Here is a 21552-nt window from a genome sequence, read left to right as displayed (position 1 = left end):
TCTTGGTATTCAGAACTTAGGGACGAAGATGGGTCAGAAGGGGAGGGGATGAGAGAGCCCACTTTGCTTATGCACTTGAGAATGGGGGCAGAGAGGGAGAAAAAGCCATGGTTAGTAGTCTATGAAAGAGCTGGGGATGAGACTGGAAGATTGAGTTTGGAGTAGAGGAGGGAGGTCTGAAGGCAGTCTATCTGTTTACCTCAGGATGGGACCAGTAGGTTGCAATGAAATCCAGTGTTGTAGTTTGGCACTTAGACATTTGAGTGTAGTTTTGGCCTAATGGCTGGATATGTTGCTTCTGTGCAGTTATGTGTAGTATTGATTTAAAATTATGTTTATAGTTATCTTGGGGAAACAAGAATATGGCAAAATGGCTAGCAGCACAGAGCAGCTAAGCCTCAAGCCTATCTACTGTAATGTTTCACCATGCATATCCTCACTTATTGCTTTCTCTTTAATTGTCTTCCTTGTTCATCATCTTGAGTCTAAAACCCAATAAAACAGAGAGAGGACACTACTCTTTTCTGTTAATGTTGATGATCAGGGTTTATCTTCATTGGTCCTTCCATAGCTAATATTTTTGGGGAAGTGTTTTTCCTTAAATTAGAATGAGAGTGAGCATCATTTTGAACTCAAGTATACACACACACACACACACACACACACACACACACAATTATTCAGAATGTGACATGTATAAAAATACTTATACTATTAGTTTTGATACTGTCTTTTGTGAGAAAGTAAGGTAAACCTGAAAGTAAAATCATAAAAGTTGAATAAAGGTGGAGACACATACAGAGGAAATGGACAACACTTTATGAATTAAAGCATTGAAATTGATTTAATAAAGAAAATGCATTTAAAAATTTGGGAATACCTCCAATTATGTCTGATTGAAGTTTGCCCAGATTCCAGTAGGCTTTGGATTCTAGTTAAAATATCTATATGAAGCAGTATTCCAATGTTTTTGAAAGTTGAAACTGATAAATTTTACATATGTAAAATAGATCTGGAACTGTAAAGATATAAAATTGGTAGATATTATGATTTGTTTTTATTGTTTCAAAATTGCTCACATATGAGTTTTTCTGTATATGAGTCTGTGCACCTGAGTACAATAGGGGACAGAGGTGCCTGAGACCTTGGACATGAAGTTAAAAGAGGTTTTGATTCACTGGGCATGGGTGCTGGGAAATGAACTTGGGTCTTTAGAAAGCATCACACATGCTTTTCGCTGCTGTACCATCCCTCCATCCCTGGGAAAAACTGAAGTGTGTTCTCTGTCTGGATAGAGAAGCCATAAGTTCCCTATCCACTGCAAGAAGTGATCAAGTGCTTGTGTTTGGAGCTGTGTGACCTTTAGAAGCCTGAAAGACAAGACTGAGAAAGCAAAGCTGTAACTCCTGAGCTTGGATGCTCAGGACCTCTCAGTGAGTGTGAGAGTCACAGAAGAATGGCATAAAGGATGCTCAGGACCTTGCAGTGAGTATGACAGTTGCAGGGCCATGGAAAAGAAGATGTTGAGGACCTTGTGGTGAGTGTGACACTCACAGTGCAGTGGCATACAAGTTGTGAGGAAAAAAAATCTTGCAAAGTACTATAGACACTTCTTAATTTTTACTGCAAAAACAACAGGCAGGAAATTTGATTGTTTAAGTTTGGAAGAGAATGTATTATTTTGCATTAGTATTCCACTGGAACAAAAAGTAAAGTAACTTGAATGTTGATATTGACAATGATTTCTAAACAGTTTTATTCTTCATTAATTGCAATGATCTATAATGGCCTGATTAAAAAATAAGCAAAAAAAAAAAAAAAAAACAAAACAGAAGGAGGAGTTCAATAAAGAAATGGAGAAAAGTTGGAAGTGTATTAGACAGCCAGGGAGCAGCATTTGACTGACTTCATATTATATTTGTAAAATAAAGATCTTTAGTTTCTGGAGGTTTCCAACTATTTGTTTTTTTTTTTTTACAATATATTTTTTGCTTTATTTATAAGTGGTAGTTGTACATCATTTTAAATTTAAAATTGTTACTGAATTTAAAAATAACTTATCCAGTTAGTTAATTTAATGGTTTATTTTTTTAAAATTTCATGCACATGGATTGTATTTACAACATCTTCCCCCTTCCCTTTCCCCCTTCAATTTCTCCTGTGGCTCCACTCTCAAATTATTGACTGTTTCTTCTTTGATTATTATTATACAGTATATACATATGTATTTATGTACACACATGCATATACACATATATGTATGTATACATATATACACACACTCACACACATACACACACAAACACATAACACATATACAAGAACATATATACAACCTGTTAAGTCCATTTAGTGTTGTTCATATGTATATGCATATACACATATATGTATGTATACACACACACACACACATACAAGAACATATATACAACCTGCTAAGTTCATTTAGTGTTGTTCATATGTATATGTGTGTAGGGCTGACCATTTTGGATTGGATAACCTATCAGGTTTCCTGAAGAAAACTGATTCTTCCTCTCTCAGCAGCCATTAATTGCCTGAAACTTTTCATCTAAAGGAGAGGCCTTGTGAAATTTCCCCAATTTGAGTTAACTGGTGCTGTCTTGTTTAGGTGACCATGTTTTTGATGTATAGAGGTATTATCTCATAGCAGATGTCATGGTTTTCTGGCTCTTATGATCTTTATGTCCCCTCTTCCATGGTGTGTTCTCAGCCTTAGGTATAAGTTTGTGTGGTAGATGTTTCAATCAATTGGGGTGAAGATACTATGATCTTTCTGTTCTCGTCATTTTGGCCACTTGTGGATTTGTTCATGTCATGCAGAAAAAGGCTCTCTAAAGAGGGATGAGAGCTACCCTTGTCAGTGGATATAAAGACAAGGATTGAAAATGTAGTTAGAAATGACAATAATTCAGGAAAGAAGCATAAGCAATTCTCTACCAGGATCCCTGGCCTCACCAGCCATAGGCTCCCTGGTCTTACCAGCCATAGGCTCCATGGGCTCACCAGCTGTAGGACCCTGGCCTCTCCAGTCGCGCACAACTGGTTAGGTTTACAATATCAGAGACAAACTCTCTCTTGTTGATCAGGCCTTAGATTCAGTTAGTGACTCCCAAGATATTAGAGCTGCTATTGCACCATTGGGGATATCTTGGCAGGGTAGTCACTTGTGTGGTTCATTAGCATCAGAACTGATTAGATATATTGCTTGCTTTTCTCCCTTGTTATCTTGTATAGCAGCTTTGGATATTATGAGAGCTAGAGGCTTTCAGGTTGTTTTCAGCTTGATTTTGCAAAGTCATATTTTCAGTTTGTGGTGTCTTCAGTGGTAGGGTCTTACCTTAAAGTTTTGACACTTATTACCTAATAAGTCTATGTTTCTTGGAGGGAACATTATCACCCAAAGTGGGATAACTTCATTTGCAAAAAATATAAAATTATATGTATCATGTTTGTATTTTTAAGAAAACCTAAACTATGTTTTTTTTTCAAATATCCCTAGTGTTATTTATCCTTTTTCATCCCTCTTCTTTGTTACCCTTCTCCCCACTCCCTACTTAAAGTCTCTACTCCACATGAGTGCATAGCCTAAAGAAACTGTCAACTGTGTTGTTAATGTTAGATTTAACCAAAGAACGCATTTTTCTCTAGAGTGTTTGTGTCAAGGAAGCTGGAAAGACACAGAGAGGACCGAAAAGAAAATAAAAGTCACAAACAACAGCAGTCCTCAAATAATTGGTAAAAATTTCCCTGTGTGGTGTATATTTATATTCAATTTAACAATTTAATTAACACATATTTACCAAAACCTATTTTAAAAGCTGCAAACAGGGAACAAGATGTCTTTAAAAAGCAAGACACAAAAATTTTTCTTCTAAGAATTTGATGATATCAATGAGGGTGAAAAATATATTTTAAAGCCAAGGGGCTGACAAGATGGCTTAGCCAGTCTGTTCACTTTCAGCACAAGTCTGCTGGCTTGTGAGTAACCCTTGAGACTCAGGTAATAATAATAATAATAATAATAATAATAATAATAATAACAATAATAACAGCAGCAACAACAACATTACTTAAAAAGCCAACCAAAGGTATGATTAAATCTTAATGATAAAATGATTTAGATAGAAGACATCTAAGTCTGCTTCAGGATATTTGGCAAGCTGACAGGGGAAAGACTCTCAAAAGAATATTAGAAGATAGAAATCATATATCAAACCATTTCCAGCAATATCAGTTATATGAGTCAATGCACGGGAGCATCATAATCTGTAGAATGCTAAGTGAACTGGAGGCAGAATGGAAGGATGCCAGTGTAGATGTCAAAAGGCACAAGCCAGTATTGTAGCAAAAACAGCTCATGAGAAGCATGGAATCCTTTGAGCTCTGATATGCGAGAAGAAAGAAGGCTGTTACTAGATTCACCAAACATAGAATGTCAAGCAGGAACCTAAATTTGAGGTACTGTGAAATAGGATGCTGCGGTCTCACTTCAAATAGGACTCCCTTTCAGAGGATGACTCTAATTTCTTCAGGTAAAGGACTAAACAGACATGGAAGGTTTAAAGAACTTCCAAAAGACAGTCTTTATAAGTTAAGAGTGTGAAGGAGAGTTCCAAAAGGAATGACACCAGTTTGGTTTATCTAATATATATTTACTAACCACCCACAACGTGTCACTGCAGAGAGTGTGATTCTTGCTCTTGAGGAGCTTATAATGCACCACAGATACAGCAATCTTCAAGGCTGAAGAACTACAGCTTAGAATCATGGGTGTCTTGTGGCCACTTCCTGCCCTCCAGGATCGTTGAGGGAATTATACTACTCATCTCAAGGAGTGGAAAGTAAATGAACAACTGCATTTCTTAACGTGCTTGTAAGTGCTCCTTTTCTGAACTGAATGTTCGCCTATTTGTAAGACATGCCGGAATAAGATCTAGAGGGAATTCTTTAAGCTGTTGATACAACTTAGGCGGTAAAATTAAACAAATAAGTCAGGATTTTTTTTGTAGATTTTAATGAAAATTGGAGAGAAAAGGGGAAATGGATGAGTGGCACGAAGGGCTGGCTTAGCCATGAATATAGGCTGTGCTCATGGTAGCATGCATGCATGCATCTATTTCCTTTGTTATTGCCCATGGTTTCTGAGCCCCAGAAGAATTTGGCTTTTTCCCCAATTCCAGGGGAGGCCTGATTTGTCCCAGCCAATTATGGCAATGCCATAGCCCTGCCAAGTGATTCATCATGGCATGGGCTCGAGACAGAATTTAGCAAGTGAGATATGACAGACATCATTTAGCTAACTTCAGGGACAGTTTTAGCTACAGGGACAGATATTTAGGGGTACAAGGAAAAGAAGATGCCCTCTTTTCTTCCTGGCTTTGGGATATGGTTATATAATGAGGGGATCTATGAAAATGCTCCACCTATGCTGTTGGCATGGGCAAGCCTGCGGACCCCTATCTCCATTCTAATGATGACCTGTGGAAGAGATGGCAGGACACATTACACAAGATGACACAGACTGATGAACTGACCAGTTGGCCATCCTCTCTTGGAAATAGTGTCTAACTTCTGTATAACACAGAGAAATATCTTTATGGAGGCCAGTGCCATTTTAATGGCTTTTTCAGTTCTTGAGTAAAAAAGCATTACAGGAGAGGAGAATATATCCTTTACCCCTTTAGATTCATTACCTAGCATCCTGCAAATCAAACTGACAGAAGACAGATTAGTAAGTGGAAAGAATTTATGTTTCATCTTTTTGAAATTCATAGTATTGATTGATATTCAAGATGAACATAGTTAATGTTCACAACTTGCTGAGTCTGTGGATAAGCACATGCCCAATGAGGTCACAACTGTTGTAATATGTACTTGAAAGCTTATATGTAACTTTTAAAAAACACATTGTCTGATGGCTAGTGTTAATTGTTGACTCTGTAGAATCTATAGTTACCTGAAAGATGGGTCTTTGGTTTCTATCAACTTGATATTAATGTAGACATATTTGGGCAGACAGAACTTAATTAAGGTAATACTTCCATAAGATCGACCTGTAGGCAAATCTGTCGCATATTGCCTTGATTAACAATTGATGGAGCTGGGTCCAGCTCCTGAGCATGCTGTCCTGTGTTATAGAAGAAAACAGGCTGAATATCCATGAGCACAAGCCATTAAGCTGCATTCCACTGTGTCTTCTGCTTCAATTCCTGCTCCTAAGCTCCTGCCTTAGCTAACTTCCTTCAGTGATGGACTATGATTTGGAAATATAAAATGAAACAAACTCCTTTCTTCCCAGTTTGCTTTTGGGCATCCTATTTTATCACAACAATAGAAATCCTAATTCATATAAATGTGGGAAATCCACTTGTATTGTGGGCAGGGGCCATTTCCTAGGCAGAGGTCCTGAATTGTTTAAAGAAGAGAAAACTTATGATTGCTGGTATGCATGCATTTCTTTGCCTTACTTCCTGACTAGAGATGAAATATGTCCAGGCCACTCAAGCTCTCTCTTATGCTGTGATTTCCCTACCATGATGAACTGTAACCTAAACTGTGAACCAGAATAAACTCCCTTAAATTGCTCGGTAAAAGTATTTTGGCATAGAAGCAGGAAAACAAAATAAGACACACTGACTCCTATTCACTGGGAGCCACAAGGTAACTACAATCAGGAAAAAGAGCCCAGGTCTCCCTACATTTGAGTTGCATCTATTATCTTCATCTTAAAATATTGGGCCAATACCCTGCTTAAACTGAATGTAGGTATGTTAATCACACAAGGAGTGCCCATGAGATGCTGGTGACATCTAATCTGTCTTACTTCCCTTCAAGAGCAAAAGCACACAGATAAAAGTAATGCAGACATCCTACTGTCTGCTTTATAGTAAGTCTCCCATTCTATAAAAGAGCACTTCAGAATTTCCAGCCATTGTCCTAAATCTGTAGCCTCATTTGATTCTATAAAGAGTGGAACCTCATGACAGATTGCCCAAAGATGAGATCACCCCCAAGCAGGAAGACTCATTTCATAGACTCAGCCTGTCCTCATAAGCAGTAAGGACATCTTTGAATTACCTTGTAGAATCAGATATCGTGGGAACAAACAAACAGTTGAAAAGTAAATGCGTGCACACCAGCTTTCAGCTGTTTTCTTTTCTATAAATAATTCAGGACCCCTGCCTAGGGAATGTGCCCTGCCGACAGAACAAATGGATCTTCCCACATTATCAGAGTTAGTGATTCACCAGACCACAGCTTCACCAAGACTGCTTAATTATTCTTAGCCCTTGCTCCCCTACCCCCAGTTCTCTCTTTATGTAAACCTAAAGCTCATGTCTGTACTTTGCAGGAGAACTTGGCATCACCAGACTCTGTTATCTTTCTCACATGGCTACACTAAGTCTTATTTCTCTACCCTTTGCAATGACTCATTTACTTAACTGGCATACTGGGTCAAGAACTGGATCAACACCATAGGGATTTTTGGAGTAGGGGGCTTTGCCTAAAATTATGGGAACACTACATTTTGGCATAAGCCGGCATAATTGAAATCACAATTATTGGATTACCATTTATTTCTCTGCTTTGAAATGTCAATAATTTGTGTATTTGGATGCTTTAATGTTGATGGTTTATATAATTATGCTTATATATTCCTTTTGAAATAACTGATTTACAAATGCTTAATGATCTTTCTTGAATCTTATGGCAGTTTTTTGTTTTGTTTTGTTTGAGTTAAAGTCTGTTTAGTTGGATAGAAGTACAGTAATCCATACTCTTTTTTGGTACAAGGAATGCTTTTTCTTACACCCTACCTTCAGTGTACTTGTGTTCTGAAATGTAAAATTCATTGGTGGTAGGGTTTAAATGCTTCCGTCATGGTAAATTTTTAAATCTATTTAACATTTATGAAATATTTACCTTCTGACTTTTATCCATGAACATTTATAGTAATTTTTTAATGATTATGAGCTTATAGTTTTTATTTTGTTTTCTGTATGTCTCACGTGTTTTTGTTTTATTCCTCTTTTTTGATTTACTGTTTTTATTTGTCTTTTGTTAACTTTTCTGTAATGAAATATTTGATTCTTTTTTCTTATGTACTATACTGGGTAGTTTTGTGTCAACTCAGTGGAAAGTAGAGTCATTTTTGAAAGAGGGAACCTCAACTGAGAGAATGCCCCCAGCATATTAGCTATGGGCAAGGCTGTGGCACGTTTTTAAAATATTGATAATTAATACGGGAGGGCCCAGATTACTATGTGTGTTGTCACTCCTGGGCAAGTGGTTCTAGACACTATCTATCTGAAAGCAGGCAGAGACAGCCAGTAAGCAGCACTCTTCAATAACTTCCAATTCATTTCCTGCCTCCAAGTTCCTGCCCTATTTGATTGAGTCCCTGACCTGATGATGGACAATGGTGTGAAACTGAACTAAAATAAGCCTTTTCCTCCTAGAAAGAACTCTAAGACATTTATTTACTGTCAAGCTTTCTCTGAGGTTGTCATGAAACATCTATAAAACTACATGGTTGTAATAGGCTATTTTAGCTACTGACAATTTCAATTTTATACATAAACTAGATTTATTTCCTTAATTTTGATATCATTTACTTCATTTTCATTGTATATTCCTTACTCAATTTTGTTTCTAAGTATTTTTATTACTTAAAATATTTTTTTTTAGTTGTGTGCATGTGTATGTGTTCATGGAGGTTAGAAAAGGGTGTCTGACCTCCTGAGTTGCATTGGCAGGTAGCTGTGAGCATCCTGAAGTCTGTGCTAGGATCTAGGTGCTGATCCCTAGGGAGAACAGATAGAACTCAACTGTTGAATAGTTTCTCTAGATCCTTATTTTTATTACTTTGTCTCAAAGTCTATGACTAATAATGATTTATAGACCACCTTGCACAGAAACATTGAACTGGTACAGGAAAAGGTACTTTGATTAGAGGCTCCAGATCTGGGTGAGAAGCACTAATCCTGACAGAGCAGGACAGTGTAAGTTTATCCTCTTCCTCATTCCCCCAACCCCCCTTGGAATAGCATCAAAAGAAAGAAAACCCGTTTGGGCCACAAATTCTTCTGTGATAGAGTTTACAAGAATGGGAGCTAAAACACTTTATTCTTCCACACTTTGGATATATAATTGGCTTATTGATATAAATACATATGTGTATATTGGTTGTCTCAGAAAACAGATGAAACCCAGAGGCATGTAGACACATGGGCACACTAATTAGATAAATGGACAATAAATGATAAAGCAACAATTAAATAATGAAAAGGGGGATTCCAGCTCATAGGAGTGGTAGCTTGTAGGAAAGCATCAATCATTCAGTAGACAAGGATCTGTTAGTCCTGTTGGTTACACAAGGAAGATCCACAGCCACTCCTTGCTACAAGCAATGGGAACACCTTGGCAAAGAAGATTTGGGCTTTTTTCATAAGGGAAACATATGTCCTTGAGTTAAGGTGCAAAAGGGAGGGCTAGAGAATGTTTCCTGCTGCTTCCAATTCATTTCAGCTCAAAATAATCCTTATGTCAAAGTGAACTATTTTGACACTATTACGTCAAAGTGGCATATTTAGATCTCCCTTAGCATCCTGCCTCACGTACCACCCATCTCATTTTCTGTTCTCAGAGCCCAAACTTGAAGCTTTTACTCTGGATTGCCACTATATTTTATGTTCTCTAGGAACCACAGCAAATTGGAATGTGGTGTTAGTTTTCATGCTAGACATATTTACAGATCATAATTGTCACACCAAAGGTAAAAGCAAGTCTTTTTTTTTCTTTGTTTTTTTTTGTTTGTTTTTTGTTTTTTTGTTTTTTGTTTGAGAGGAAAGAGATTATTTCATCTTATATCTTACAGTACATTATGAATGGTAGTAAGGAGAGGAAATCAAACTTGAACTTGGAGTCAGGCACTGAAGAAGAGGTCATGAATGCATAGAATTACTATCTTGTGCAGGCTGTTTTCTTATTCCAGCTGTTCAGGGACGGCACTTGTAATTGTAGATCATCAGTCAAGAAAACACTCAATGATCTTTTGCCTACTAGACAATCTGATGGAGACATGTTCTCAACTGAAGTTTCATTTTTCAGTTTGACGCTGTTAGACTATATTTGGTGAGAGAGAGAGAGAGAGAGAGAGAGAGAGAGAGAGAGAGAGAGAGAGAGAGAGAGAGAGAGAGGTAAATAAGGAAGGGAGGAAGGAAAGAAAGAAAGAAAGAGAGAAAGAAAGAAAGAGCTTCTAAACGCTGACACCATTGCATACACTAGCAAGATTTTGCTGAAAGGACCCAAATATAGCTGTCTCTTGTGAGACGATGCCGGGGCCTAGCAAACACAGGAGTGGATGTTCACAGTCAGCTATTGGATGTATCACAGGGCTCCCAATGGAGAAGCTAGAGAAAGTACCCAAGGAGCTAAAGGGATCTGCAACCCTATTGTTGGAACAACATGATGTACTAACCAGAACCCCGGAGCTCTTGTCTCTAGCTGCATATGTATTGAAAGATGGTCTAGTCGGCCATCAATGGAAAGAGAGGCCCATTGGACTTGCAAACTTTATATGCCCCAATATAGGGGAATGCCAGGGCCAAAAGAATGGGAATGGGTGGGTAGGGAAGTGGGGGGCGCTATGGGGGACTTTTGGGATAACATTGGAAATGTAATTGAGGAAAATATGTAATAAAAATATTAAAAATTAAAAAAAAAGAAATAGAATCAGGATTTGAAAAAAAAATAAATAAAGTTTAAGGAGTTTAAAAAAAAGAAAGAAAGAGAGAAAGAAAGAAAGAGAGAAAGAAAGAGAGAAAGAAAGAAAGAACGAGAGAAAGAAAGAGAGAAAGAAAGGGAGAAAGAAAGGGAGAAAGAAAGAGAGAAAGAAAGAAAAAGATTTTCTCAAAGAACCAGCTCCTGGTTGTTGATTCTTTGTATAGTTCTTTTTTTTTTTTTTCCTACTTGGTTGATTTCAGCCCTGAGTTTGATTATCTTTCACCTTCTACTCCTCTTGGGTGTATTTGCTTCTTTTTGTTCTAGAACTTTCAGATGTGCTGTTAAGCTGCTGGTGCATGCTCTCTCAGAGGCACTCAGAGCTATGAGTTTTCCTCTTAACACTGCTTTCTTTTATTGTGTCCCATAAGTTTAGGTATGCTGTGGCTTCATTTTTATTAAATTCTAAAAGTCTTTAATTTCTTTCTTTATTTCTTCCTTGAAGAAGTTATCATTGAGTAGGGTGTTGTTCAGCTTCCATGTGTATGTGAGCTTCCTGTTGTTTTTGTTGCTATTGAAGATCAGCCTTAGTCAATAGTGATCTGATAGGATGCATGGGATTATGTCAATCTGACTGTGGCTTGTCCCTCCTGCAAGCCTGTGTCAGTACTCCTGGGAGACCTGTTCCTTTCAGGACAAATTTGGGTATGAACAGTTGTGGTACAGGTTCAGTTCCGGGGTACAGATGGAAGCCTGAAGGATCCTGTCCCTGGCTGTTCCTTAGTTTCTCTGTCCTGATGACTCTGGGCTGGTCCCTCTTGGAACAGGAATTTGAGCAGAAGTGGTAGTGTTACTAATGCTCACAGTTGTGCCAGCACTCCTGGGAGACCAGCTCTTTCCAGGCAGTATTTGGGTATGAAGTGCTGTGGCACAGGATCAGCTCTGGGCAGAGATGGAAACTGGAAGAATCCTGTCCCATGTTGCTCCTCAGTTCCTGTGTCCTGAAGATTCAGGGAAGGTCCCTTGGAGCAGAAGTGATGGTCTTACTTTTGCAGACAGAAACCAGAAACTAAAAGCAAGTCTTAATCATCATTGAAACAAAACTGAAGGTTGGAGGAGTAGCTCAGTGATAGGATGTGTGTTTTTCATATAAGAGGCTGATTGTTAGTATCAATAGATAATAGTAATATTCATCATCATTAGACTAAGATGCTATGTAAGCTGAGAAATTATGAAAAGAAATATGGGGGCTGAAGATGTGGCTCAAGGAGTAAAATTCTTTTGTATGATGACTTGGGCTTTTGGTCCAGCACCACCCTCAACAACATGCTGGTACACTCCTGTAATCCCAGCACTGACAGAAAGGCTGGAGGATCACAAGCTCAATGCCATCCTTAGCTAAGAAGTGAGTTTGACACCAGCAGATTTTCAACCAAGATAAAACAATGATGGAAAAAGTCCCAATTATGGCAATTTTCTTATTTTTATGACTTCTGAGCGTAAGTGCATAAAGATCTAAAGCAAGCAATCAGAAACTTAAATTGCATAGGGCATAAGGCCATATTTTAGGTATAAAAATAAATATGGTTCTATCTAAAATTTAGTGGAGTGGTGGACCCCCAGCTTTTCTTTAAAATAGACATAGGAGTTCAAACCCTCATTACTGAAGCCTGGGAGTTAGAATGTGAATCTTAAACGTCTCTTTTTACATCACTATTGATGTCATTTGTGTGGGGGTTTGAGTGACATTTAAAAACCTCTTGGCTGTATGAAATTGAATTTCAGTGAAACTAGGCTGTTATTTTGTGGAGCATCTGACTTAGCACTCTCTTCTTTTAAAAGATATGATTTTAATTAGTGTGTTTGAAGACTGAGAGGATAGTGTTATCCTTTCCCAGTAGTGATTCTTTACAGACTTTAGTTTTACGTCATGTATTGCTGACCTTTCTTATGTCTCTGAATGGTGACTGTTTTTGATCCTTAAATTGGGAAGACATTATTTCTGACTGAGAAGCAGAGACTGAAAATGTCACTTCTCCCTTTTGAGGTGTGTGGAATCATTTGGAAATGCTCAGCCTTCTCATTGCCTGAGGGATAACTTCTGTAGAACATTAGGTCAGGACTTCTGCTTCTGACATTTCTCACTTTCAAGTGTAAGCCTTGATGACAGGCAAACACAGAAAGCTGTTATACAATGTCCACCTTTCAGTGAACCTAGAAACCAGTGAGCCCAACTCCAGGCTGTAATGGTTAATCTGATAGTCAACTTGGTGGGCTTTAAAATCACCACAGAAACAAACTCTTTCTTACTTAAGTTGCTCTTAGACACTTTGTTGCCTCAAAGAGAAAAGGAACTAACATACTGGAATGTCTTAGTCAGGATTTCTATTCCTGCACAAACATCATTACCAAGAAGCATTTGGGGAGGAAAGGGCTTATTCAGCTTACACTTCCATACTGCTTGTTCATCACCAAGGAAGTCAGGACTGGAACTCAAGCAGGTCAGGAAGCAGGAGCTGATGCAGAGGACATGGAGGGATGTTCTTTACTGGCTGGCTTCCCCTGGCTTGCTCAGCCTGCTCTCTTATAGAACCCAAGACTACCAGCCCAGAGATGGTCCCACCCACAAGGGGCCTTTCCCCCTTGATCACTAATTGAGAAAATGCCTTACAGTTGGACCTCATGGAGGCATTTCCTCAACTGAAGCTTCTTTCTCTGTGATAACTCCAGCTGTGTCAAGTTAACACAAAACTAGCCAGTACAGGGAATATCACCCAGTTTTTACTGAGTCAAATCTTGTTTCTTTAACCTTCTTATCTGACCTCAAAACCATACCAGATATCAATAGAGCAAGAAGATCTTTAGTGGTCAGTGAATGGCAAGGACTTGGAGTCAATCTTTCAAGTCAGTTCCCCCTTTTCTATTTACAGGAGAAACAGGGCTACTTATTTTTAATAATGTAGGGAGGGTCAGATGAATTAGTAAGTAGGTAGATTATTTCCTGAAATTCTCTTTCCTTTTCTACTTCATCATGTTTAGCTCTCTATAGGGATGTTCATAGAAACTACAGGGTTCCCATGGGCATAAGTTTACTATGTAGTTGTATCTTAAGATGGCAGCAAAGCTAAAGTACAACCAATCATCAAACAAGCAGCAAAGATGACCTGAGTCATCTTAAGTGGAACATCTGTTGTTTCTCAAAGAAACTCAACCATTCTGGGGCAAATCAGCAACTCTCAGGGCACACATTGATCTTGCAAGGGTGCTCAGATATATAGTCAGGAAAACAGATTACTAAAAAACAGAAAAGACACAGAAGAAAGGAGGGAAGGAAAAAGGAAGGAAAGGGAAGGAAGTTTAGATGGAATGGGAAGAAGAGAGAGCTAGAAAGATGAGAAAGAAAGAGAAGAGGATGAGAAGGAAGAGGGAGGGCTAGAGAGAGAGAGAGAGAGGGAGAGAGAGAGGAGAAAGAGCGAGAGAGAAAATCAGGGAGAGAGAAGGGACTACATGTGAGAGCAGGAGTAATAGCAAAATTAATATATCGACAAAAATTTCAGAGTTGAAATCACAAGCATGAGTGCTCACTATTTATTTTGTCTATGATCCTGGCCTAAGAAGATTCTCATTTTGAGGGAACTAGAGACGTCTACTTGTATTGAAAGGTGAGATGATGTGTTTGAGTTTTGATGTTTTTGTATTTGTTGCTGTTTGTGTATGCTAAAGATTGGGTCCTGGGGGTTGGAGAAATGGCTCAGTGGCTAAGAGCACTGACTGCTCTTCCAGAGGTCCTGAGTTCAATTCCCAGCAACCACATGGTAACTTACAACTATCTGTAATGGGATCTGATAGCCTCTTTTGGTGTGTCTTTTGTGAACAGCAACAGTGTACTCATACATTAAATCAATCAGTCAATCAATCTATCAATCAATCAATCTTAAAAGAACAGATTGGGTCCTGGGCCTCTTGCATACTGGGCAAGTGTACTGCCATTCAGCTATGTGTCCAAGCTCCTGTATTAGGTTCTTGACCATCATGTATTGTTAAAAATCTAGAAGTAATTCAATGCAATGTTGTGCCAGTGAAATAAGAGGTACAGTTAGCTACAGAACAAATATTGAGGCACAGTTATAGTCTAATTATAAGGATCAAAGATTATGTACCATTAAATTGATAAAAATCTTCTACTATTCATGCAGTAGACACCCATTGAGTGTCTCCAAGTCATGAGAGACTATGCTTTGTCCAAGAGTTATGATGGTGCACAAATAGAGTTTTTGAGCTTCTTAGATAATAACATTAATGTAAAAGTCTCACGGATGTGTAATGATCATCCATATTAAATACTGTGGTTAATGTTGATGGCTTTGTTGGGTCAGAGCAGAATCTTTAAGTTGCTTATTAATGAACTGGGAAACGTGAGGTGTATTGTGTACTTAGGTTAAGTTGTGTGATCTTTTTTGTGCTTCATTTTCTTTATCTTCAGAAAAAAGCCATATTTATCTTATCTCATGGAGAAAATGAATATCAATGAGGGAGCCTGGGAAAATGAAAAGCATTCTACAAATGGAAGTTGAATAGTGTAACAGGATAAGAGTTAAAAGTACTGAAGCAAGGAATACCTTTGTAGAATAGATCATTTGTTATCCAAATTAATTATGGCAAACCCAGCAAATATAATTTGTTTTTGTAGTATTTCACAAAAGCATTTTACAGTGGCTCATTACTGACTTTTGAAAATCGTTGAAAGAATGCTAGATGATGAAAATGTGTTTTATCTATTTAGGAGAAAATTGGAAGGGAGGTAGGGATACTCAGGACTGCAGATAGGAATCATGATTTAGGTCCAGAAGTAGAGGTGTGTGCTGGTGACATCAGCTTCTTTTAAGTTCTGATGTGTTTCACTAAGAGAAAAATCCTTGTACTTTAGTCTCTGAGTAGATTTCACATGCTCTTTAGCCTGAAATGTTTTCTCTTTCTTTTTTCCTAGTGGAAATTGATGACTTGCCATTTGATAATACATAAGTTACATGACAAAAAGATCCCATGATGACCTATCCTGATGTCCTTATAATTATTAGTTCATACATTAAGAGATAATTCCTTTTTTCCTTTTTGGATAGGGTGTGCTATATTGTAATCTGTCTCTTTTAGTTTCTTTTAATGAATATTATCCTAATTTATATTGTCCACACATTATTGTTCTACATGTAAATTTTTGAAAGATTTTTTTCATTATTTTGAAGTGTGTGTGTGTGTGTGTGTGTGTGTGTGTGAATGTGTATCTGTGCATGTATATGTACACATGCATACAGGTACCTGCAGGAATCAGAAGAGGGTCCTGGAGTTGCATGTTATGTGAGCTGTTGAAGTGGAATTGTATTAGGAACTAATTCAGGTCCTCTGCAAGAACATTATGTGATCTTACCCAGTGAGACATTCTACTTGCTCCTTGGCAGAGTTTTAAAGGCTACAATCGGTAGATCTGGTGCTTGCTTCAGCTAAGAAGTATGAGATTTGGTATTACATATATTTAAGTCTTTCTGGAGAGTCATCCCGGGCACTTGAAAGCAATTACCAATGGAAAAATTACCTATGGCTGTCACTCTCAAGCCATTCAACCTATAAACTCTTTTACAAAGTGGAGGAAACTTGATCTTTTCATCTTCTTTAGTGTCAGATAGGCATACTCTGTGACATACAAGTTTTAGGAACATAGAATTGTTAAGTACTTTTTCTGTAGTTTCCCAATGTGATATTTATTTCATACCTTTTGTAACTCTTCAGGCAGGTCAAAAATTGTATATTACGACCATCAAACTTTATTTATTTTGATATAGCTATACTAAGTAGCACATGTCCTAATAAGGATATAGCTATACTAAGTAGCACATGTCCTAGTAAGCATGTTTAATTTTTGAGATTATAATACTTTGTCATTTATTCTGTCCTTTTCCTCTCTTCAAACCTTCACATATACCCCTATGCCCTTCCTTGTTGTCTTTAAAATTCATGACCGCATTTCATTAATGTTTCATATATATGTATAGAAATGTACACATATATTCCTAGATACGTAAATACAACCTGCTTAGTCTATATAATGTTTCTTGTATGTACGTTTTCAGGGCTGACCATTTTGTATTGGATGACCAAATGGTGTGTTCATCCATGAGGAAGACGATTTCTTCTATTCTCAGCATTTTTTAGGAGTCTGCAGTGTTTTTATGTAGGGTGAAGACTCCTGTGATAAACCCTTATTCACATTAGCATGTTTATTATTGTTGTGTTTATTCAGTTCTTATATAGATGGCCTTATTGTTGAGAATTAATGGGTATGGCTTCCGATATTAGTAGGAGACACAATATCATAGAAAACACCCTTACTCCCTTATCTTCTGGCTTTAACAATCTTTCCACCAACTCTTCCACAGTGATTCCAGAGTGTGAGGTATGGGGGTCGTTTATCTCTTGGGAATGGGCTCCACAACTCTGTATTTTAATCAGTTGCTGTTTTCTGGGGTGGTATTGAAAAAAAGAGGTTTCCTCAATAAGGGTGAAGACTACACTTATGTGTGGGTAGAAAGACAAATATTTAGAATGCATTTAGGGATTATGTAGCTTTAGTAAGAAGGCAGTTATAGGTTCTCCTATACGATATATGACTTTACTAGCCTTAGGTAGTTGTTTACGTTTTCAGCATCAGATATGATTTCCCTCTTGTTTCGCAGGTCTGGATTCCAATTAGAGATCTTTGGTTACTGCCAAGATTTATGTACCACTACTACAACCTTCCGGTTTTCATGCTATGCTGGTCATTGATGTGATTCATAAGCATCATAGCTAGGAAGGACTATTGGCTGCTCCTGTTATTTGGAAGCTTGCATGGTGCCTTCTGCTAAACAAAAGCTAGTCCTTAAGGATGATGCTACAAAACAACCTTAAAAAATTCACTGGATAGAAAAGAGACTTGTTATTGACATTTATTAGTGCATTAATCAACAAGGAAAATTTGGCTGAATTAACTTGTCTTCTGATTGTTCCATTTCTCCTTAATTGATCATTTGTGCTTTTTATCAAGTTGAAGTTTTGAGCAAATTCAAGGTAACTTTCAAGGGAAGAACTGTAATCAAAGGTATGAAAATTTTGCATATAAATGTAACATCTTTAAACAATGTTGATATATATTCAACTCAAATCTGTAGATACCCTCATCACTGTCTTCATGAACATTATAAATATCAGCATTGCAGCTCTTCACAAAGCAACACAACATGTGTCTGTAGTCTAAACAGACTAGTTAGTAATTCTTACTGCAAGGGTGCTGTATGTACAGCTGAATATCCATTGTCAAATTATGCTCAGTCTGAAATGGTCCAGCTCCCAAAGGTTTGTGACTGTTGACCTGATTCTATACATGAAAAGTCTTGAAACCATAAAACCTCATTTTATGTACAAAAATAATAGCAGCATTGTTCAAAATTGCTGTTAGGCTATGTGATTGAGCAATATATTACCTATCTTTCAGTCACAAAAATACAAACCTTTGACAGGCAAGTTAAAACCATACAAGTTTTACTGTGGCATGCAGCTTCAGAAATTTCAGATTTATGGACCCACTACTTTGGGTCCATGTTGGTATGTCAGCATAAACAAGTATCTTTGCAAAATCATGTACCTTATGGTCAGGAACTAAATAGTGAGGAAGAAAGGAAGAAGTTATGGTTGAGATATTTCTAATTAATTAATTAATTGCATCTGTGTCATGTGTTCCTGTGAAGATTGAGGGGGCGACTTTTTTACTTATTCACTTTAAAACACTGTTCACTGCCTCCTCCCAGTCACCCCTTCCACAATCCTTCCCCATCTCCTTTTTCTTAGTGGGTGGGGCCTCATGAGTATCCCCCCACTCTGGCACATCAAGTCTCTACAAGGCTAGGTGCTTCCTCTCTCACTGAGGACAGATAAGGCAGCCCAGCTGGAAGAACATATGGTAGGGGGACCACTTATAGTAGTAAATTCTCCCCTTCCATTATGTGGGTCCTGAGGATTTACCCAGGCTTGGTGGAAAAGGCCTTTACCCCTTAGTCATCACATTAGTCACTCAACTATTTCTTCCACAGCATGTCCTGAAACCCAAAGATCTCTCCTCAAGTGTTAAAGGTTTTATAAACTCCCAATAGGATGATTCTTAGTGATAATATTCCACCACATAGATCTTGGGGAACATTTCATATGCAAACTGTAGTAGTGAATGTATGTGTCATGAATCATGTTTGTATTTTTACTTGAGTTCCATTCCTATCATATATTGTTATGAATATGCCAGTGCTCCAAAACCAAGAAACATTTAAGTTCTGATATACATGTCAAACATTTCAGACAAAGTACATTAGACATGGACTAGGAGAAGGGATGTTTGATGGTGTCTAAGCTGGGTTACTTTTAGAACTTACTTGAAGAATGCCCATATTTTTTCTGATTATGATTCTTCTTTGTGATATAAATATTTATATAAATATATATGCATATAATTCTCTACTGTTCATACTTTAAATATCATCACATTTAGTTTACTTGGATCATGTAAAGAAAATATAATTCAAACAATGATTAATCTACAAAACTAGTCTGCTAAGAAATATATTTGATTCATTAAACAATGTAATAGGTATATAAAATCTGTATGTTTGTATTAGGAAGAGTAACTATATTACTGGGATAGACTGACATTCTGATCAGCTTATTATGATGTCAGATACAAGTTAGGGTAGAGACTTTACTGAGTATCTCACATGTATGTAGTGACTAAATACACTTATCATGAGGTCTGTCACCCTCTACCTTAGACTTAGAAGAAAAAGTGAATTATCAAATATGACTTTAGAGAATATAACCTCAGGTCAATAATCCAGTGACTTGAGATTAATTATGTGCTTTTAACTTAGGAATAACAGTGGGTAAGGAATGAAGTCTTTCCATGTCCTGTACCTAAACCAAAGCAATCAAAAAAATGAATCTAATTGGTACATTGTCTCGATCACTGTATAATGTCCATGCACAAATGAAAATAGGCATGTGAAGAGAGGGGAGGGGGACTGGGTGATGGATATTGCCTTGCAAGACCCTGACACTGACAGGGAAGTTATTGGTAATAAAAACCATCATCTTAAGAAAGAGTACAACAAGTGACTGGAAAAAGCATTTAAAGAATAGTATTTAAAATTAAAAACAGGGCAGGAGAGATGGCCTAGTGATTATAACATATACTGCTTTTGCAGAGGATCAGAGCTTGGTTCTCTGCAGCCATATGAGGTAGTTAACAACTGCTTATAACTTCAGCCATGGAGCACACAAACACACACACACAGACACACACACATCACTCACTCACCATACATACATACACATAACTAAAAAATGATAAAAATGTATTAAAAATAAACCTCAAAGATAGTACTCTACTGGATATGTCCATTTTTTCTTGTTCATTGTAAAAATAAGCTATTGACCTTTGTTTGACCAAAGAACAGTTTTGATCCATTGCTTGTGGTTAGTATAAGTATGTGGCTGGTTTCCTTTGAATCATGCATAAATGTTAATATCATATGGAATTTCTGCCAAATCTTTAAGAGCATGTTCATTCTTTCCCCCTATCAAGCTAATTTTGACTACAGGAAGTGCATTCTGGGATAGTTTTTTAAGAAAGCAAAAACATAAATTCTCATTGCTTTCCTTCACAAGTGTTGCCTGCAAAAGCAAATGGGACTATTTTCTGTTCAAGCTGCTGTGTGTTCTGCCTTGTTTCACACATCTGATCCAGTTTCTAAATTGTACACTAGGAAGAGCAACGTTTCTTGCAAACAACACTGCAGAAACACTGCCTGGAGATCTGATGCTTCGCGTTTGTCCCCAATCAACAGCAGAACTTCATGATGGCAATGGCATCCTCAATCAACAAAAGATCTTGTCTCTGATTCATGGACACTTTCAAATTACTCAAAATTATTGAAACAGAATTAAGATGGACTAGGTTGCTTTGTATGTTTCTCACTATAAGAAATTTTAGTGCTAGCTAATGCTCATGCAGCCCTGGGTTTAATGTCTAACACCATGCAGTGCAAAGTGACTTGGTAGTCATGCCTGTAATCTCAGAACTGGGAGGGAGATGCAGGAGGATCAGAAGTTCATGGTCACCTCTGATTAGGTAGGGAGTTTTAGGTCAGTTTAAGGTAATTGAGCCTTGTTAAAACAAACAAACAAATAAAAAACATGAAAGACAGTAAAAAAAAGAAAACATTTTTCTAAATTTTTTGTTTTTTAAATAATCAACAATACTTTCTAAAACTCAATATTCACATGACGAAGTAAACTGATATAATTTTTGGCCCTTGTAGTTATATGCCATGTAATGCTTCTACAGAAGGTGAAATAAAAAGGGTTTACTGTCATAAAAGTTTAATTGATTTTTAAGAGGGCAATTGAATTCATATGAATAATAATGGATACCATCTTCTAAATAATAAATTATATGGAAAATGATAGCTTCATACAGGATACAACTTCAAGAATGATACAAGGCTGTATATGTAATATGTAGTTCTTAGAATTTAATAAGCCATTGAATGTAACCGAGGAAACATGTGAAGAATTAATATGAATCCACACTGTCACGTTGGCTGGGAAATGTGTAACACTGATGGAATTCTGAGCTGCCTGACAGGTGATAATTACAGGATAAAACTAACTGCATTGTGTGACTTGTCAGAGCTGTCCATGAGGAAGACAGTAAGTTTGTTTTTTCTCCCTGTC

The sequence above is a fragment of the Mus caroli genome, unplaced genomic scaffold (assembly GCF_978045245.1).
Source record: "Mus caroli unplaced genomic scaffold, Mus_caroli_1 scaffold_9, whole genome shotgun sequence".
In the NCBI taxonomy this organism is placed as follows: domain Eukaryota; kingdom Metazoa; phylum Chordata; class Mammalia; order Rodentia; family Muridae; genus Mus; species Mus caroli.
The sequence above is the reverse complement of the archived record's forward strand: the minus strand, read 5'-3'. Positions refer to the sequence as shown.